Source organism: Pogoniulus pusillus, chromosome 35, assembly GCF_015220805.1.
Source record: "Pogoniulus pusillus isolate bPogPus1 chromosome 35, bPogPus1.pri, whole genome shotgun sequence".
Taxonomy (NCBI): domain Eukaryota; kingdom Metazoa; phylum Chordata; class Aves; order Piciformes; family Lybiidae; genus Pogoniulus; species Pogoniulus pusillus.
This window is the reverse complement of record NC_087298.1, coordinates 13290534-13308511: the sequence shown is the minus strand read 5'-3', so window position 1 is coordinate 13308511 and position 17978 is coordinate 13290534. Positions and strand designations below refer to the sequence as shown.

At 59.5% G+C, this 17978-nt stretch overlaps 1 protein-coding gene across 6 annotated transcripts in view; it reads left to right on the top strand.

Annotated features, from left to right (window-relative positions):
• The first annotated feature begins 17355 nt into the window (after nt 1-17355).
• The window catches only part of PRRC2B (proline rich coiled-coil 2B), a 46028-nt gene continuing 45405 nt past the window's right edge, over nt 17356-17978 (top strand). For 4 of the 6 annotated variants that reach the window (XM_064171322.1, XM_064171323.1, XM_064171324.1 and 1 more), the window contains exon 1: nt 17356-17519. The gene's annotated coding sequence lies outside the window, so the exon portion shown is untranslated. Of the gene's footprint in view, nt 17568-17978 lie in introns of all 6 variants that reach the window. The other 2 variants (XM_064171321.1, XM_064171320.1) reach the window with 1 other exon arrangement.

The following is a 17978-nucleotide window of genomic DNA, read 5'->3' as shown; positions in this document are numbered from 1 at the left end:
TAATGGCTCCTGCAAGCTGCTAACATTTGTTGCTCTTTGATAATTAGTATGAAAAGAAGCTGAAGAGAAAATCCATCCCTGGCACAGGGCTCCAGCTGGGATGGCAGCACAGAGCCCTGCGAGCTGCCGACCCCCGGCGCGGCTGGCCCCAGCCTGGAGCACAGGCACGGTAAGGAGGGTGACAGGTCCTGCAGAGACGTGCAGCTCCCCGGCGGTGGGCTGTGCAAGAACTCCCCTGGCAAGGCTGTCCAGGAAAGGGGGAAGCTCTGGTTCTTGCTGGCTGTCCTGGCAGGCAGAGCAGCAGGGGGCAGCTGGGACATGCTGCCACTCCTTGGCCTCTGCCAGGGCTTCTCTTTGCCAGCCACCTTCTCCTGCAAGCACTGATGTGCACGAGTGAGCTCTGGTGTCTTTCTTCAAGGCACTGTCACACTTGGCAGAGTTTGTCCTCACCCCCAGGAAGGATGGAGGCAGTTAGTGCAGTGCTGATGGCAAATGCCTGCACCTCGGGGTGGCTGTGGAGAGCAGGGAGCAGGAGGAGGCTCTGCAGTGATTGCTTTGTGGGAAGCTCTCACTTTGTAGCTCTTAGCTCTCAGAGGTCCCTTCCAAGCTAAACAATCCTGTGACTCTAACAGCAGCTGAGCTGCTCTCAGCCCAATGGTGGCTGCAGAGTGAGGCAGGAGGGCAGAGAGGGGTGAGCTGGGGGTTGCAGGATGAGGCTCGCATTCACAGAGGGTTTCCTGGGCTTCCTTCCTCCTCAGCACCACACAGCACCCCTCACCCCTCTCTGCCAGCTCTCTGCCATGCAGAAGGTGCTGCAGAGCCAACCAGCATCACTGCTGTGAAATCCAGCTCCTGTCTCTATAGCAACAGCCAGGGATGGTGGCACCACCGCGGGGCTGCCTGGCCTGTCCTGTGTCCCTGCCACCCAACAAGCAGGACAGGCTGTGGCTGGCTTAGCTGTTACCTCCTGGGGGAGGCAGGAGCCCCCCAGCCCCACCACCCCGTGGATGCAGCCAGCATGGGGGTGGCAACAGGGCAGCTTGGCTGTGCCACTGCCAAGGTGCAATCCATGGGCACTGTCCTCAGCTTTCTGTCCGAGGAAGCCCCAGGGGCTGTGCTGGGGACAGCCTGAGGAGGATTCAGCCCTTGTGCTGCCCTCATGGACACCCAGGGTTGGATCCTGGCCAGTCTGGCTCAGAGGCAAGGAGGGCAGAGCAGCCTGAGGGTGAGGACAATCTCGCTGGGCTTTGGGCAGGCTCCATCTGCCTCCCCTAGCTGCTGCTTGCGAGGAGGAGCATGGATGCAGCACAGCTCTCCCCAGAGCCCTGCAGCATCAGGAGGGCTTTTAGCTCCCTTGGAGGGTGTCAGAGGGTTGGGGCTGGCTCCCAGCCTCAGCAGTGCTGCCTGCCAGACCCTGGGTTGCTGTGTAACATGCTGGTGGGATCACCCAGTTGTCCCTCCACTGGCCTCACGGGTGGCAGTGGCTGTACGCAGCACCAGTGGGGCACATAGGCCCTTGGCACCTGTGAGCCAGGGGCTGAGGGCACTCCTGGTTGTGCCTCCTTCCCCACCCTCGTGCAGCTCAGCCAGGGGCTCGGCCCCAGCTGTCCTGGGTGAGCTGTAGCAGGACACCAGGCTGCTCTGTGCAGGTGCCCACCATGGCTGTGTGGCAAAGGCCAAACAGTTTGAGGTCCTTCAGGACTGCCCAGAAACTTGAGCGTTTCCCCTGAGCCTTCAGGCTCTCAAACTGAACCATGTGAGGCTGGTAGAGAAGCCTTGAGAACAGCTGGGCTTTGGAATGCTCTCCCAAGGGAAGCAGTGGATTCCCTGCACTGGTCCCCTTTAGGAGCCAGCTGCAGTGGATTCCCTGCACTGGTCCCCTTTAGGAGCCAGCTGCAGTGGATTCCCTGCACTGGTCCCCTTTAGGAGCCAGCTGCAGTGGACTCCCTGCACTGGTCCCCTTTAGGAGCCAGCTGCAGTGGACTCCCTGCACTGGTCCCCTTTAGGAGCCAGCTGCAGTGGATTCCCTGCACTGGTCCCCTTTAGGAGCCAGCTGCAGTGGATTCCCTGCACTGGTCCCCTTTAGGAGCCAGCTGCAGTGGACTCCCTGCACTGGTCCCCTTTAGGAGCCAGCTGCAGTGGATTCCCTGCACTGGTCCCCTTTAGGAGCCAGCTGCAGTGGATTCCCTGCACTGGTCCCCTTTAGGAGCCAGCTTTCCAGGGTGCTGGGCCAGTTTGTTCCAACTCCACCATCACCTGGAAAGGTTGGACCAGGCACCCCTTGGGGTCTCTCCCAAGCTGGCGTTCTGGGATTCCATCAGTGGTGCTTCTTGAGCCAGGTCACCTCCAGCCTCTGCTCTTCTGCTTTCAGCAGATGAATTAAGAGAAGGCCCCTGAGGAGGCAAGAGCAGCAATGGGGCTGGGCACTGCTGCCACAAGTGTGCTCATGCAGCTGGCAGAGGCCCAGGCTGTGGTGACCACAACTTCATCTGCATGCAGCTAAGGCCTCCTCCTCCCCTGCCTCTGCTGCTGATTTCTGCTCAGCAGCAAAAAGAGATTTCCATTTGTTTCTACAAACCCCACTAGGTGCCAGGGCCAGCAGCAAAGCTGGATTAGGTCTTTGGACATATGTGGGCATCACAGCTGAGGTGTTTTAGTTCCTCCCCCCTTCCCGACCTAAGCTGGTGTTTTATTCCCACAAGCTGGTTGGTAGATTTGGAGCTGGAATGAAGGTGGGATAAATCCCTTCCTGCCATGGGGCATCCTCTCTGCTGTCCCCCAGGAACAGGGTGACTCAGGCCCCATGGTCTGCCTGCATGAGGCAGCTGCTGGGGAGGGAAGCATGGGCACTGGCTGGCACCCAGAGGGCAGGCAGGCAGATCTGGGGGGAGTTAGGGAGGCTGTTACACAAGGTCTGTTTGTGGTGGCACAGGTTTGGCTCTAGTTCAGCTCATGCTGGATGTTGGTGGTGGCCAAGAGAGCCAGTGGCATCCTGGGCTGGCTCAGGAGCAGTGTGGGCAGCAGGACAAGGGAGGTTCTGCCCCTGTGCTCAGCACTGCTCAGGCCACCCCTGGAGTGCTGTGTCCAGTTCTGGGCTCCTCCACTGCAGAGAGATGTTGAGGTGCTGGAAGGTGCCCAGAGAAGGGCAGCAAGGCTGGGGAGGGGCCTGGAGCACAGCCCTGTGAGGAGAGGCTGAGGGAGCTGGGGGGGTGCAGCCTGCAGCAGAGGAGGCTCAGGGCAGAGCTCATTGCTGCCTGCAGCTGCCTGCAGGGAGGCTGTAGCCAGGTGGGGTTGGGCTCTGCTGCCAGGCAGCCAGCACCAGAAGAAGGGGACACAGCCTGAAGCTGTGCCAGGGCAGGTCCAGGCTGGATGTGAGGAGGAAGTTGTTGTCAGAGAGAGTGATTGGCATTGGAATGGGCTGCCCAGGGAGGTGGTGGAGTCTTTGTGGCAGGAGGTGTTGCAGCCAAGCCTGGCTGGGGCACTTAGTGCCATGGTCTGGTTGGTTGGGCAGGGCTGGGTGCTAGGCTGGGCTGGCTGAGCCTGGAGCTCTCTTCCAGCCTGACTGATTCTGTGGCTCTGTGACTAAAGAGGAGTTTTTCTCCTGTGTTGGCCTGAGGTTGCCTGTGCCTGGGTTGGAGGTGCTGCTGTGGGCTCTGCCCTGCTGGCAGGCAGGGGCTGGGCCCCTTTGCCCCCCACCCTGCTGGGGCTTGGAGGCAGCAAAGATCCCTGCGATGGTTGCGCAGGACACAGGAGTCAAAGCGGATTAAGGGTCCCTGGGCTGATCACATTTATTTCATTATTTGAGTGAAATCCCTTGTAAAAGCTCCCCCCACTCCCCCTCCCCCCTCCCCCTCGGATAAAAATAGCAGGCAGGGAAGAATTGGAGATTGAGGCAAAGTTAATCGCAGAGTCCCTCAGCTAAGCTCTGGCAGCCCGAGGGAGGCTGCGCGCTGGCTGCAGTGGGGAGATGCAGGATGGGCTGGGGGGAGACCAGGACCAGTTGTTTCCTCCCCCCAAGCAGAGTTTTCCTCAGAAAATCCCTGGCTCTTAGCAGGGGAGGCTGCTCTGGCTCGGTGCTAGCACAGCAGCCTGCCTTGCAGCTCGGCCTGCTGCTGGCCCTGCTAATTGTGCTGATGGAAGAAACTGGCTCAGGCGCCCCGGGGGATGCCAGGGTCAGGTCTCACAGCCAGGGAGCCCTGCAGCAAATGCTGCTGGCCACAGGTCTTGGGCTCAGGCCACTGGGAATGCTGATGCTCTTCTCTTCACAGTGGTGCTCCTCTGAGCCCCTCTGGAGGATGAGGATGGCTCTGGGAATTTCACTGGGACCTCTCCCAGTTTTGTAACCAATCCCAAGCAGGGGAAGCTGCTGTCTGACCACCCTCACTGCAAAGAACTTCTTAGAATCACAGTCACAGAATCAGCCAGGCTGGAAGAGAGCTCCAGGCTCAGCCAGTCCAACCTAGCACCCAGCCCTAGCCAATCAACCAGACCATGGCACTAAGTGCCCCAGCCAGGCTTGGCTGCAACACCTCCAGGCACAGAGACTCCACCACCTCCCTGGGCAGCCCATTCCAATGCCAATCACTCTCTCTGACAACAACTTCCTAACAACATCCAGCCTAGACCTACCCTGGCACAGCTTGAGGCTCTGTCCCCTTCTTCTGGTGCTGGCTGCCTGGCAGCAGAGCCCAACCCCACCTGGCTACAGCCTCCCCTCAGGGAGCTGCAGACAGCAATGAGCTCTGCCCTGAGCCTCCTCTGCTGCAGGCTGCACACCCCCAGCTCCCTCAGCCTCTCCTCACAGGGCTGTGCTCCAGGCCCCTCCCCAGCCTTGCTGCCCTGCTCTGGGCACCTTCCAGCACCTCAGGATCTCTCTTGAATTGAGGGGCCCAGAACTGGGTGCAGCACTTGAGGTGTGGCCTGAGCAGCACTGAGCACAGGGACTGGGGGCTGTGTCCCCTTGTTCTTCCTCATCTCCAGTCTAAATCTCCCCTCCCCTGGACTTCAAATCCTTTCCCTCTCATCCCATCACAACAAGCCCTCGTGCAACCCTGTGCTGGGTTAGGGCAGGTCCCTCCAGGTCCCTCTCCCAGCAAAGTAAACTCACTGCAAGTCAGAATTTGGGCAGGTGGGAGGACAAACTGAGATTGTACTTTTGTCCAGTTTAAATGGAGCAGCAGAGGAAGAATAAACTACTACAGAAATATATTATCCTTCAGGAAGAGGGGGAAGAGGTCAAGCAGCAGCAAAGCAGCAGCAGCCAAAACAGCAGCGGGGGGAAATAGCAGCAGGCACAGCAGAAGCAGCAAAGGGCAGGTCCAAGCTCTGCTTCCAGACATCACTTCATTGGAGCATCAAAAGCTTATATTAACTTATCCATTGTTGCCATTCTATAGCCTGGTCCTGGAATGTTCACCTCTCCACTCAGAGACTCCAGAGAAGCTGGGCACAGAGCAACCAAAGGAGGTTCAGCGAGGAGAAGTGCAGAGTCCTGCACCTGGGGAGGAGAAACAAACTGCAGCAGGACAGGCTGGGAGGTGCCTGCTGGAGGGCAGCCCTGAGGAGAGGGACCTGGGGGTGCTGGGGGAGAGCATCCATGGGGCAGCAATGTGCCCTGGGGGCCAAGAGAGCCAATGGGGTCCTGGGGGGCATTCAGCAGAGTGTGTCCAGCAGATCAAGGGAGGTTCTCCTGCCATCTGCTCTGCCCTGCTGAGACCTCATCCTGAGTGCAGCCTTCAGATTTGGGCTCCCAAGCTGCAGAGGGACAGGGATCTGCTGGAGAGGGACCAGTGGAGGGCTATGAGGATGATGAGGGGACTGGAGCACTGCCTGGTGAGGAGAGGCTGAGGGACCTGGGGCTGCTTAGTCTGGAGAGGAGAAGACTGAGAGGGGACTGAATCAATGTCTATAACTATCTGAGGGCTGGGGGCCAGGTGGGGGGGACAGGCTCTGCTGACTGCTGCCTGGGATAGGACAAGCAGCAATGGATGGAAGCTGCAGCACAGGAGGTTCCAGCTCAGCCCAAGGGGGAACTTCTTGCCTGGAAGGGTCCCAGGGCCCTGGCACAGGCTGCCCAGAGAGGTTGTGGAGTCTCCTCTGGAGCCTTTCCAGGCCTGTCTGGATGTGTTCCTGTGTGCCCTGAGCTAGGCTGTGTGGTCCTGCTCTGTTAGAGGGTTTGGAGTAGATGATCTCTTTGTGTCCCTTCCACCCCCTGACATCTGTGAGCCTCTTCCACTTCTAAGTTTCTCTGTTCCCATTTTTTTTGCTATGTCTGAGCTGGAAATCCAACTCAAACAGCACAATCCCAGAAGAGCAAAGCTGTGATCTGGGGCAGAAAAGTTCCCTCTTGCAGACTGCTCAGCCCAACCCATCCAGCACTGCTGTGGGGGCAGCAGGGGCACGAAACCAGACCTCTTCTTTTGCAGCTTGGAGAGGGAAAGCAACAGGCTTCGGGGCACCTTCCTCCGCTGGTGCCCTGCCACAGGGAGAGCACAACCCTCTCGGCTGCTTCCCTCTCCGCCGTACGGGAGGATGCCTCCCACCCCGGGGGAGGAAGGCACAGCAGGGCTCGGACCATCAATCACATCCCGCCGGGAAAGGCTTGTATGGGCTATGGATTCCTGCTGGGGTTCCTTTTCTCCACACTCCCCCCCCCCAGCCTCCTGCAATAACAGCGACTGCAGCTCAGCTTCCTGCCCAGATAACCTTTTTCCTGCTGCCCAACATCCTTATCTGCTGCAGACAGGCTGGCAGGATGAACCGGAAGGCTGATGCTTTATCTCTGCCTCTCAAGGAGCCTGCTTAAGTGCTGGAATGTGTTGGGATGGCAAACGCTTGTTAAAACCCCAGTGAGATACAAGGACCTAAGGACAGGTCCCACGGGGAGGGAGCACCTACTGAAAAAAGGAGACTGGAAGGACTGAAGCCTTTCCAGGCTTCTATTTGCCAAAGGATGCATCACCTAGAACAGAGAGGGTTTGCTTAAAGCCAACAGGCAGAGAGTGGATTTCATGGAATCATAGACCTTTCTTTGGTTGGAAAAGCCCTCTGAGGCCAGCCCAGCACCACCATGGCCCCCACAGCCTGTCTGCAAGTGCCATGGCCACATGGTTCTTGAACACCTCCAGGGATGGGGACTCCAGCACCTCTCTGGGCAGCCTGTGCCAATGCCTGACCACTCCTGCAGCCAAGACATTTTTTCCTCATCTCTAACCCAAACAATGGTCAATGGCATCCTGGGCTGGCTCAGGAGCAGTGTGGGCAGCAGGAGCAGGGAGGTTCTTCTGCCCCTGTGCTCAGCACTGCTCAGGCCACCCCTGGAGTGCTGTGTCCAGTTCTGGGCTTCTCAGTTCAAGAGAGATGCTGAGGTGCTGGAAGGTGTTTGGAGAAGGGCAGCAAGGCTGGGGAGGGGCCTGGAGCACAGCCCTGTGAGGAGAGGCTGAGGGAGCTGGGGGTGTGCAGCCTGCAGCAGAGGAGGCTTAGGGCAGAGCTCATTGCTGCCTGCAGCTGCCTGCAGGGAGGCTGTAGCCAGGTGGGGTTGGGCTCTGCTGCCAGGCAGCCAGCACCAGAAGAAGGGGACAGAGCCTCAAGCTGTGCCAGGGCAGGTCTAGGCTGGATGTTGTTAGGAAGTTGTCAGAGAGAGTGATTGGCATTGGAATGGGCTGCCCAGGGAGGTGGTGGAGTCTCTGTGCCTGGAGGTGTTGAAGCCAAGCCTGGCTGGGGCACTTAGTGCCATGGTCTGGTTGGTTGGGCAGGGCTGGGTGCTAGGTTGGGCTGGAGGAGCTTGGAGCTCTCTGCCAACCTACTCAGTTCTCTGGTTCTATGACTCTAAACCTCTCCTGAGGCTCTCACTAATCTGTGGGTTGATGCTGCAGCCTGCTCCTGGCCCTGCAAGGTTTAACATAGCTTTAGCCATCAGTTTGCTCACTGAGATACGCTGCTGAGGGTTGGCCTCACAGAGGGTGTAGGAAGGGTTCACAGAGTGTGCCACTGCTTGGCACTCAATCCCCTCACCCCCTAATCTGGGCTGGGTGTGGGGAGCAGGAAGATGCCAGCACCTCCCCAGAGGTAAATGGGATTTGAGAGGTCATTGATGCGAGCAGGGCTGGGCTGCTCAGGCAGCCTGAGACAACCCAACCAGACCTCTCCAGGGACTCAGGAGCCGAGCAGAGCTTCAGCACTTCACTTATGCCAGCCACTGCAAGTGACAGCTGTGGCAAGAGCAGTGCAGACACCAGGATCTGAGAGCCATGAGAGCAGAGGAGCCAGGGAAATCCGGCGTGGCCGCGGTGATGTCTGGAACAGCTGCTGAGGAGGGGTGAGAGGCTTATTTTGGTCCTGGCCTGGGTGGAAAAATAGAAAGCAGTGCTGGGTGCCAGCCTGCAGCATGCCAGCAGCAAAAGCAGGGATGTTGTCCCCTCCTTCAGACAACTCCACCCCAGTACACCCCAGGGGCAGGATGGAGAAAGGGGAGTGGGGCCAGGCAAAACCACAGGGGAGCAGCCCCACACCAGGGGCTTGTGTGGCCCTGAAGAGCTCGAGGTGTGAGTGCCCAGATGCCAGGGCACGGCCCAGTGTGTGGTAGGTGCCCGTGTGTGTGTGAGGGGCCCCTGCACCTCCCCTGCACGCTGGGGGCTGACTCTGCTGCTGCAGCTGCTCTTGCACGCAGGTTGCTAGAGAAGCTGCAGTGCTACCTCGGGCCAGAAAGTTCAGCTGCTCCACACCACCCACTGCCTTCCTTAAGGATGCGTAGGGAGCCTCCAGAGCACACCTCAGCCTGTCCCTGTGAGCGTGCTGAGGGCTTGTACTTGGGGGCCAGCACAGCACCAGTCCTGCCCCTGCCCCCCTGCAGTGACCATCAGGCTGGGGCTGGGCTGCCCTGCGAGGCTCCAAGGCGCCTGGCTCCGGCTTGCAGCCCCCAGCCAGCTTTGCAGTTGTCCCTGTCAGTGTCAAAAGTAGGGATGGGGGGGATCCATCTGAGCCTCTCGGCGTCTGTGTCCTGTGATGCTGAAACCCAAGAGCCCCCCCTGACTCAGCAGGTTATTAATAACCCCTGGCTGGGCTCCCACCGCGGCACTGGCCAGCCCTGGCACCCACGGTGAGGCAAGACACGTACCCAGGCAAGGTCAGGAGCTCCTTTGTGCCAGCCCCCACACACTGTCACCACCCATGGAGCTGGGCAGAACTGGTGGGAGGCTTATGAAGGGCCCTGGAGAGCCCCCAGGGGCCCTGCACCTCCCACCAGCACCAGAGAAGCTCCTGGTGCTGCTGAAACTGGTTTCACTGCACCCCTGTCCCAGGCGCTCTGTGCTCTTGCACTGCAACCAGCCCTGGGCCAGGCTGCAGGGCAGGTGAGTTTGGCTCCTGGAGCCCAGCATCAGCATCAGCACTGCCACCTGCCCCTGGCCCTGCTGCTCTGGGTGTCCCCCGGCTGCTGCAGACCACAGTGGCACTTGGTCCCCATCTCTGCCTGGACAGGATGGGCTCTGCCAGCCACTGGATCTCCATCTGGCTCTGCTGAAGCTCTTCTCTGGCCGCAGCCAGCTGGAGCAGGTTCCTCCCACGTCTCCTTTCCCTTCTGCTCTGGCGGCTCTCCTCCCGCGGGGCTCTCCTTTCCCCCCGTTCTCTCCAGCTTTCTCACCACTCTTCCACAGAACCACAGAAAACATCCAGCTGGAAGAGCCCTCAGAGATCCTCCAGCCCAACCCTGCCGCCACCTCCTCTGCCCCACGTCCCCACACCCCTCGGCCCTGCAGCAGACGAAGGCTCTCAGCCTGCAGTGCCAGCCGAAGCTCCTTTCCCCACGGAGGAGCAACTTCTCCGCTCCTTGACCTCTCCTTGCAGCCCCAGCAGCAGGTGCGGGACCGGCAGGCAGCAGTGAGGTGAGCTCTGTGCCCCCCAGCTCGGGCAGGGGCTGGAGCGGCAGCGGGGCGCAGCCCTCCGAGCTGCCCTGGCACTGGCGCTGGGGCGGCTGGCACCGGAGCCCGCCCGCTGCCAGCTGCCAGCTCCCAGCCTGGGTCTGCCGCTCCCTCTAGTGGGCACATGGCAGGACGTCCCCGCGGCCCGGGATCCCCATCCCTGCCCCGCTGCCCCTGGTGTCCCCGTGCGGAGCTGTCCCCCGGGCATTGTCCCGTTCCACGCCAAGCGGCAGCCCCCTGGGAAGCTGCTCCCGGTGGGAAGAGCCACGAGGATGGGCAGAGGGCTGGAGCTGCTCTGCTGTGCGGAGAGGCTGAGGGAGTTGGGGCTGTGCAGGCTGGGGAGGAGAAGGCTCCCAGGGGACCTTATTGGGGCCTTGCAGGATCTTAAGGGAGCTACAGGAAAGCTGGGGAGGGACTTTTTAGGCTGTCAGGGAGTGACAGGACTGGGGGGGATGGAACAGAGCTGGAAATGGGGAGAGTCAGACTGGAGGTAAGGAAGAGAGAGAACCTGGAAGGGGTTGCCCAGGGAGGTGGTGGAAGCCTCATCCCTGGAAGTGTTTGAGGCCAGGCTGGCTGAGGCTGTGGGCAGCCTGCTCTAGGGTAGGATGTCCCTGCCCATGGCAGGGGGGTTGGAGCTGGCTGAGCCTTGTGGTCCCTTCCAATCCTGACTGATTCCATGACTCTGTGAAGCTGCACCCCACAAGCTGCAGCAGCTGCCCAGCAAGGCTGAGGGAAGGTTGAGGGAGGTTCTCCTTCCCCTCTACTCTGCTCTGGTGGGTCTCATCTGGAGTATTGTGTCCAGTTCTGCCCCCCACCCCCAGCTCAAGGAGGACAGAGAGCTGCTTGAGAGAGTCCAGCACAGAGCCACAAAGATGATTAAGAAACATCTTCCTTATGAGGAGCTGGAGCTTGGGGCTTGGAGAGGGGCAGGCTCAGGGGTGACCTTGGTCACATCTATCAGTGTGTGCAGGTGAGTGGCAGGAGGCTGCAGCCAGGCTCTGCTGGGTGATGCCCAGTGCCAGCACAGGGGGCAGTGGGTGGAAGCTGAGGCACAGGAGGCTCAAGTCAACCTGAGGAGGAATTTTTTTTCCCCGTGAGGGTGACAGAGCCTGGCACAGGCTGCCCAGGGGGGTTGTGGAGTCTTCCTCTCTGGAGATATTCAAGAACCACCTGGATGTGTGATCTGCTCTGGGTGACCCTGCTCTGGCAGGGGGACTGGACCAGAGGAGCTCTTGAGGTCCCTTCCAGCCCCTGCCATTCTATGCTTCTCTGAGGGGGAAAAACAATCACTGAAGCATGGCATTATTCCAGTGGTCCCCAAGAAAAAAGGAATGCTGCAGCTCTGGAGCTGCTCCAAACAAAAGCCTTTGCTCCAAGGCTCTAGACCCGAACCCTGCAGCTCCTGTTAACTGTGAGCTTAGTGCAGGATTCACAGCCTGGGATCATCCCATCACAGGCCACTCTCGCCAGGGCCACTCAGAAGCTGCTGGCTTACAGCAGACCTTGCAGCTCCACCAGAATCACTCATTCCCATCAGCTTCATCCTGTTCAGAAGCAGCTGAAAGCTGCCTCTTGGCAAGGTGAATGAGATCTTGATGAACCATGAACCAACAGCTGTCTCCCAGCACAAGGAGGGGAGGAATGGGCTGGGTGTGATGGAAGGCTGGAACCATGAACCCCAGCACGGCTGTGAACTTCCATTCCTGCCACATCTGTAGTCATGATAAGGGCTCTGAGGCAGGAAACCAACTGATGTGTGAGTTTAAATCAGGACTGGATGTCCAGCATTGCAAAATCAACCACTTCAAAGTGCCTTAAAACTCCTTCAGTACCTTTTGGGGAAGGTATGGATCTGCTGATCCTGCTTTTCCATTTTGGGATGGTCTCCCCAGCTTTTGTCAGTGGGGATCTGGTGGCTGACTCCAGCCTCAGATAGCTGGTTGAGTTAACCCCAAGGTTTTCATGACTGGATGGACTGGAGTGAGGGGAAGGGGAGGGGAGGTGGTGGGTTGGACTAATGGCCTTTGGAGGTCCCTTCCAACCCAGAACCGTTCTGTGGTGGCTGAAATATCTGGAAGGGTTTGTGTGTAGCGTTTGGGCTGGTTGCTGATGCAGAGGGAGATGAGGCTGGTAGGAGCCAGGCAGGCTGACTGGAAGCAGGCATGTGCTGCCTTGCTCAGAAATATTCCTTCTGTCTCTGGCAGCTAGGATCCTCTGCCAGCTAACTGCAGTCCCTCATCTGACATAGTGCTTTTCTCTAGCCCCTTTGAACAAAGAGCCTTTGACAGCACAAAGTGCTGACTGCCAAAGCAGATGCTCCCAGCAGGGCTCTCCTGTGTGTTCTGGGAGCAAGGGTTGCACTGAAACAAACAGGTCTTCACCTGGCAACTCGCACCTCCACCTCCCTGTTTCCTCCTCTGCTCTGGGAGAAAACTCACCAAGCACATCAGCAACCTTCTCTGAGGGCTGCTGGAGAAGACAGGCTGTGGTGCTGGGAGAAAGGTGCATGGTGCTTCTTGAGTGCTGCTGGATCCTCTTGCTATATAGGCAACCCAGGCTGTGTGAGGGCTTCCTAGTAAGAGAGTTCCACAGGATGTCAGGGGTTGGAAGGGACCCAAAGAGCTCATCCAGTCCAACCCCTGCCACAGCAGGACAATCCAGTCTGGCTCAGGGCACACAGGAACACATCCAGACAGGCCTGGAAAGGCTCCACAGAAGGAGACTCCACAGCCTCTCTGGGCAGCCTGTGCCAGGGCTCTGGGACCCTTCCTGGCAAGAAGTTGCCCCTTGTGCTGAGCTGGAACCTCCTGTGCTGCAGCTTCCATCCATTGCTGCTTGTCCTATCCCAGGCAGCAGTCAGCAGAGCCTGTCCCCCCCACCTGGCCCCCAGCCCTCAGATAGTTATAGACATTGATTCAATCCCCTCTCAGTCTTCTCCAGACTAAGCAGCCCCAGGTCCCACAGCCTCTCCTCACCAGGCAGTGCTCCAGTCCCCTCATCATCCTCATAGCCCTCCACTGGTCCCTCTCCAGCAGATCCCTGTCCCTCTGCAGCTGGGGAGCCCAAACCTGAAGGCTGCACTCAGGATGAGGTCTCAGCAGGGCAGAGCAGATGGCAGAAGAACCTCTCCTGATCTGCTGGACACACTCTGCTGAATGCCCCCAGGATCCCATTGGCTCTCTTGGACCCCAGGGCACATTGCTGCCCCATGGATGTTCTCCCCCAGCATTCCCAGGTCCCTCTCCACAGGGCTACTTTCATGTCAGTTTGGGCTTTAAAAGCTGCCCAGAGAGCAGCCTTGTCAGCTTCTGAGCAGCACAGCCACAGGAGAAACCACCGAGCTGGGCTGAGCAGTAGCCTTGTTTTGCATTTACACACAAGGAAAAACTGAAGTCATGGCTGATGAAGTGGCTCCAAAATACTTGCAGGATCAGGCAAGTGGTATTTGGGTCTTGTGGGAAGCAAAGCTCAGCGCTAAAGCCAGCTGAAAGCAATTCACTCCTCACTGGAAGAATTGTTTCTTCCTTTTAATCAGCTCTGGTTTAAATGATTTCCTTTTCCAGTGCCTTAAGTAGGCATTTTGGTTTGTCCCCCAGGCAGCCAGCACTGGCTCATGAGGAGTGCTGTGGGTCCTCGTGATTTGAAAGGACAAACAATGGCCTGGCACACAAAGCCACCAATGGGATCTTGCTTTTAGGGTGCCTGCTGCTCCCACGGGCCACGAAGGAACAGCCTTCACCTGATCCAGCAGCTGCCGGCAGCAAAAGGGCCCTGGGTGTGCTGCCCCACGAGTCCCCTGCCTGAGGCAGGCACCTAGGGACTGAGAGCAAAGCTCTGCAGGGGCTGCAGACCGCAGCAGCAACTCTCTTCCACACACACTCGTGGAGAGGCAGGTTCCCTAGCAGGGCTGCAAGCCCTTTGCAGTGCCTGTCTCTGTTTGGCAGGATTGTTCCTGGAAGGATGGAGCTCACAGCAGGCTTCTGCTCTCACCTCCCCTGGGCAGAGGGAGCAGGATTCTTCCTGCTGCAAGGCAGTTTGACTGCCCTGTCCAGGGGGCAGTTTGCTCAACTCTCTGGAACAGGTCAAAACCCAGGGTGAGTGAGCAGCCCTGCCAGGATGGATCCTGCATGGAGCTGGGTGTTGAAGTCCACCTGAGCAAAACCTCTTTGCCAGCCTTTGCCCAAGCCTCTCCTCCTTGTCAGCAGAGCTCCCTCGGGCTGTGCTCAGTCTAACCCCACCAGCTCTCACCTTACACCAGCTACTTGCACTTATGCAGCTGACAGATGGTGCAAGCCTCCTGAGGAGCAGCACAGGAGCTCATCATCTTGTGCCAAGGTCTGATGGTGCTCCTGAGGCCCAGGCTGCAATGGGGCCATGCTCCTTCCCCTCTACTCTGCCCTAGTGAGGCCACACCTGGAGTGCTGTGTCCAGTTCTTGGCTTTCCAGTTCAGGAGAGACAGGGAACCACTGGAGAGAGTCCAGTGGAGGATATGATGATGATAAGACTGGAGAATCTGTGTGAAGAGAAAAGACTGAGCGCCCTGAGGCTGTTGAGCAGCCCCAGAGGGCATCTGAGCAATGCTCAGCAAGAGCTAAAGGGTTAGGGGCAAGAGGATGGGGCCAGGCTCTTGTCAGTGGTGCCCAGGGACAGCACAAGGGGCAAAGGGCACAGACTGGAACCCAGGAGGTTCCATCTAAACTTGAGGAGAAAATTCCTTGGTGTGAGGGTGCTGGAGCCTTAGAGGAGGATGCTCAGGGAGGTTGTGGAGTCTCCCTCTCTGGAGAGATTCCAAACCTGCCTGGGCATTGTGATCCTGGGCAGCCTGCTGTGGGTGCCCTGCTTTAGCAGAGGGCTTGCACTGGATGATCTCCAGAGGTCCCTTCCAATGCCTACCATGCTGGGATTCCCTTTGGTGGCAAGGACAGACTATGTCCTTCCTCTATTCAGGTGGTGGCCAGCACTGAACAGTGAGGGGAAGAACAGCTCAGCCCCCATGAGATCCTGAGCCATGAGACTTGCAAAGCTCTGTAGACTTGGCCTTGGCACACTGCTGGGCACAGGTGGAGAAGCCATGAGCTGGTGGGGGCTGCAGAGTGGCCACCTGGCAATGAGGGTGGAGCTGTCTTTGTTTACTTTGGCCTTGTGATCTCCAGGACAGGTTGCATTAGGGTTGTTTTTTTCTTTAACTGGTTCATCTACTGCCTTGGCCTTGGATTGTTGCCTTGGAGATGCAGAAGGGACCTTCAGAGAAGTGCTTATTCCAGCAGCAGGTGTGCACAGTGCTGACCTGGACAAGCCTCTGTGAGTCACCTCCCGCTGGTTTGGGCTGTAGGTGGCTGCATGAGTCACTGCAAGCGAGGGGATCCCACACTGCCCATCCCCTGCAGGGCTCTGCCAACGCCTCTGGGTGCTGCACCAGCACCAGACCAGGATGGTTCACTCTCCTCTTCCTCTGCAGGTGCTGCAGGGCAGGGTGGCTGAACGTGAAGGGCAGCAGACCAAAGCAGAGGCACTCTGGAAACGTGGCTGGCCTGCAGCTTCTCTGCTGGAGGACAGTGAGGTCTGTGAGGGCAGGAAGCAAGCTAGCAGAGCTCTGTGTGTGTGTGCAGGTGTGGACTTGTCTGGCTGGTGGAGAAAGAAAAACCAGCACCAGAACAATGCTGCAGCTGCCTGGTGAGTCGGTGTGAGGAGGAGTTTGCCAGCCTCAGGAAGCCAGCAGGGTGGGCTCCTTAGAGGAGGCTCAGGGCAGAGCTCATTGCTGCCTGCAGCTGCCTGCAGGGAGGCTGTAGCCAGGTGGGGTTGGGCTCTGCTGCCAGGCAGCCAGCACCAGAAGAAGGGGACACAGCCTGAAGCTGTGCCAGGGCAGGTCTAGGCTGGATGTGAGGAGGAAGTTGTTGTCAGAGAGAGTGATTGGCATTGGAATGGGCTGCCCAGGGAGGTGGTGGAGTCTTTGTGCCTGGAGGTGTTGAAGCCAAGGCTGGCTGGGGCACTTAGTGCCATGGTCTGGTTGGTTGGGCAGGGCTGGGTGCTAGGTTGGGCTGGCTGAGCTTGGAGCTCTCTACCAGCCTGGTCTGGTCTATTGTATTCTATTCTATTCCGTTCTGTTCTGTTCTCCTACATGGGAGAGGGTACAAGCAGAGGAGTGGAGGGCATTGGCCTGCTGTCTCCAGGCAGAAAAAAAACATGCTGCAGGAAAAGAGGAGACAGCAAAGGGGCAGGAGTGGAGGTTAATGCTTTGACATCCAGGAAAGGAGGGGATCTGAGAGCCAGGCGATGGTTTGGGGCAGTGCTGGTGTGTGTAGGGTAGCTCAGTGCCTGGCAAATTTGACAGCAGTGCAGCTGAACTGAAGGAACATCACATATGGTCCAGAAAGCTGTTTGTGCATTTCCTCCCTCTGCATTACTCTTGCTGGCTGTTTGAGATCTGTCACGAGCACCGATCCAGGCCCCAGGCTGTGCCTGTAACCGGGGGAGAGGTGGGGACTGCTCCTCCACAGGGGTCCCCTGCGCCAGGGAGATGTGCTGTGCAATCTCTCTTCGTGGACGAGCACGCACAGGGTGCCAGAGCACGGCAGGTGACCTGTTTCACTGCAAAATGTCACCCTGCTAGAAACCAAAGTGTGTTTGTTGCAGGGAAGGGGAATTGAAGGGAGGCTGCTCTGGCCCGGTGTGCCAGCAGACCACATCTCCCGAGCTACCAGAGGTCCCCGGGGGCACAGGAACTGCATTTCATAGCACCTCCCGCGGCAGCATCTCTCATGTCCATTTCTGCCCGGGAAGGCTCTTTGCATCAGGTCGAGGTGAAGCTCATTTTGGCATCAGCCTGCTGAGGCTCCTAGTGGTTTCTGAATGGGCAGAGCGTTGTGGAGACAGAGGTGTCTGCCTTGCCCCGGTGCCCTCCGGGCTGCCGCTGAAGCTGCTGCCGGTGGAACCAGGGGCGAGCGCCGCGCTGGCTCCCTCCCCGCCGGACCCCATCCCTGCGCGGCTGCCCGCAACGGGCTCACCGCAGCGACGAGACACGAGAACGGAGGGAAAAGCCCCTGGGAAGTGTCCTCCCTGCTGTGGGTGATTTGAGCTGGGGTGGCTGAAGGGGGATGAACCTGACACTGATGAGTTCAGGGTCTCCTTCAGCAGCACCTCGGGGGCTCCGCTGCCTCCTTCCCCTCCATCCTCCTTCGCGAGGGGCTGGGAGCTATCCCGCCGAGGTGGCCCTGAGGGAGGATCTCCCTCTGGGGCTGGCTAGGTCTGTGTGAGTGCAGAGAGGTCGCCGCGGCTGCCATCTCTGCGGCTCTGCCCCTTTCGCTCTGCCTCGCTCCTCCACAGCCCTCTCCGTTACTGCCTCCTCCATCTTGGGCCGCCCCTGCGGTACCGGCGGGGGCCTGCAGGCGGCGCTGTGCGGAGGGCGGCGGCGCGGCGCCCTCCTGCGCGGGATTGACAGGCCGGGCCGGGGGAGGAGGAGGAGGAGGCAGCGGCAGCGAGAACCCGGATCGCCCCGCAGCCCGCCGCCGCCGCGCAATCCGCCGCCATCCGCCGCGCCCCGCGCTCATCGCCACTCCGCAACCGGCTTCCCAGGCACTCCCGGCTCCCCACCACCACCACAGGTGGGTATCGGGGGCCGGCGGCGGCGGCGGCCGCGGATATTTGGGGCGGTGAGTGGGGCCGGGGGGGAGGAGGAGGAGGAAGGGGAGGGAGAGGGAAGGTGGGACGAGGCAGCACTAAAATGGAGCCGGAGCCAACGGCTGCGGCACCCCGCGGCCGGCCGTGTCGGCCTGGCTCGGCTCGGGCGGGTCTCCAGGGCTAGGGCCCTGGCGGAGGAGGGCCGGGGCGGCGGTGGGGGCGACCCCCTTATGTCGGGCCTCTGTGTATTGTGCGACCCCCTTCCCCCGCAAACACACCCCCCACATAGGCATGGCAACGTCAGCGGCAGCCGTGGGGCCTGGTAGGGCCGGCCCCGGCCCCATCTCCTACGAGGGCCGCGGTGAGGCCCGAGGGTGGGGGCCGCCTGGGATCGCCTGTGCCTGGGGCCCTTCTCCGGGCTCCTGCCCCCGGGCCGAGCGGAG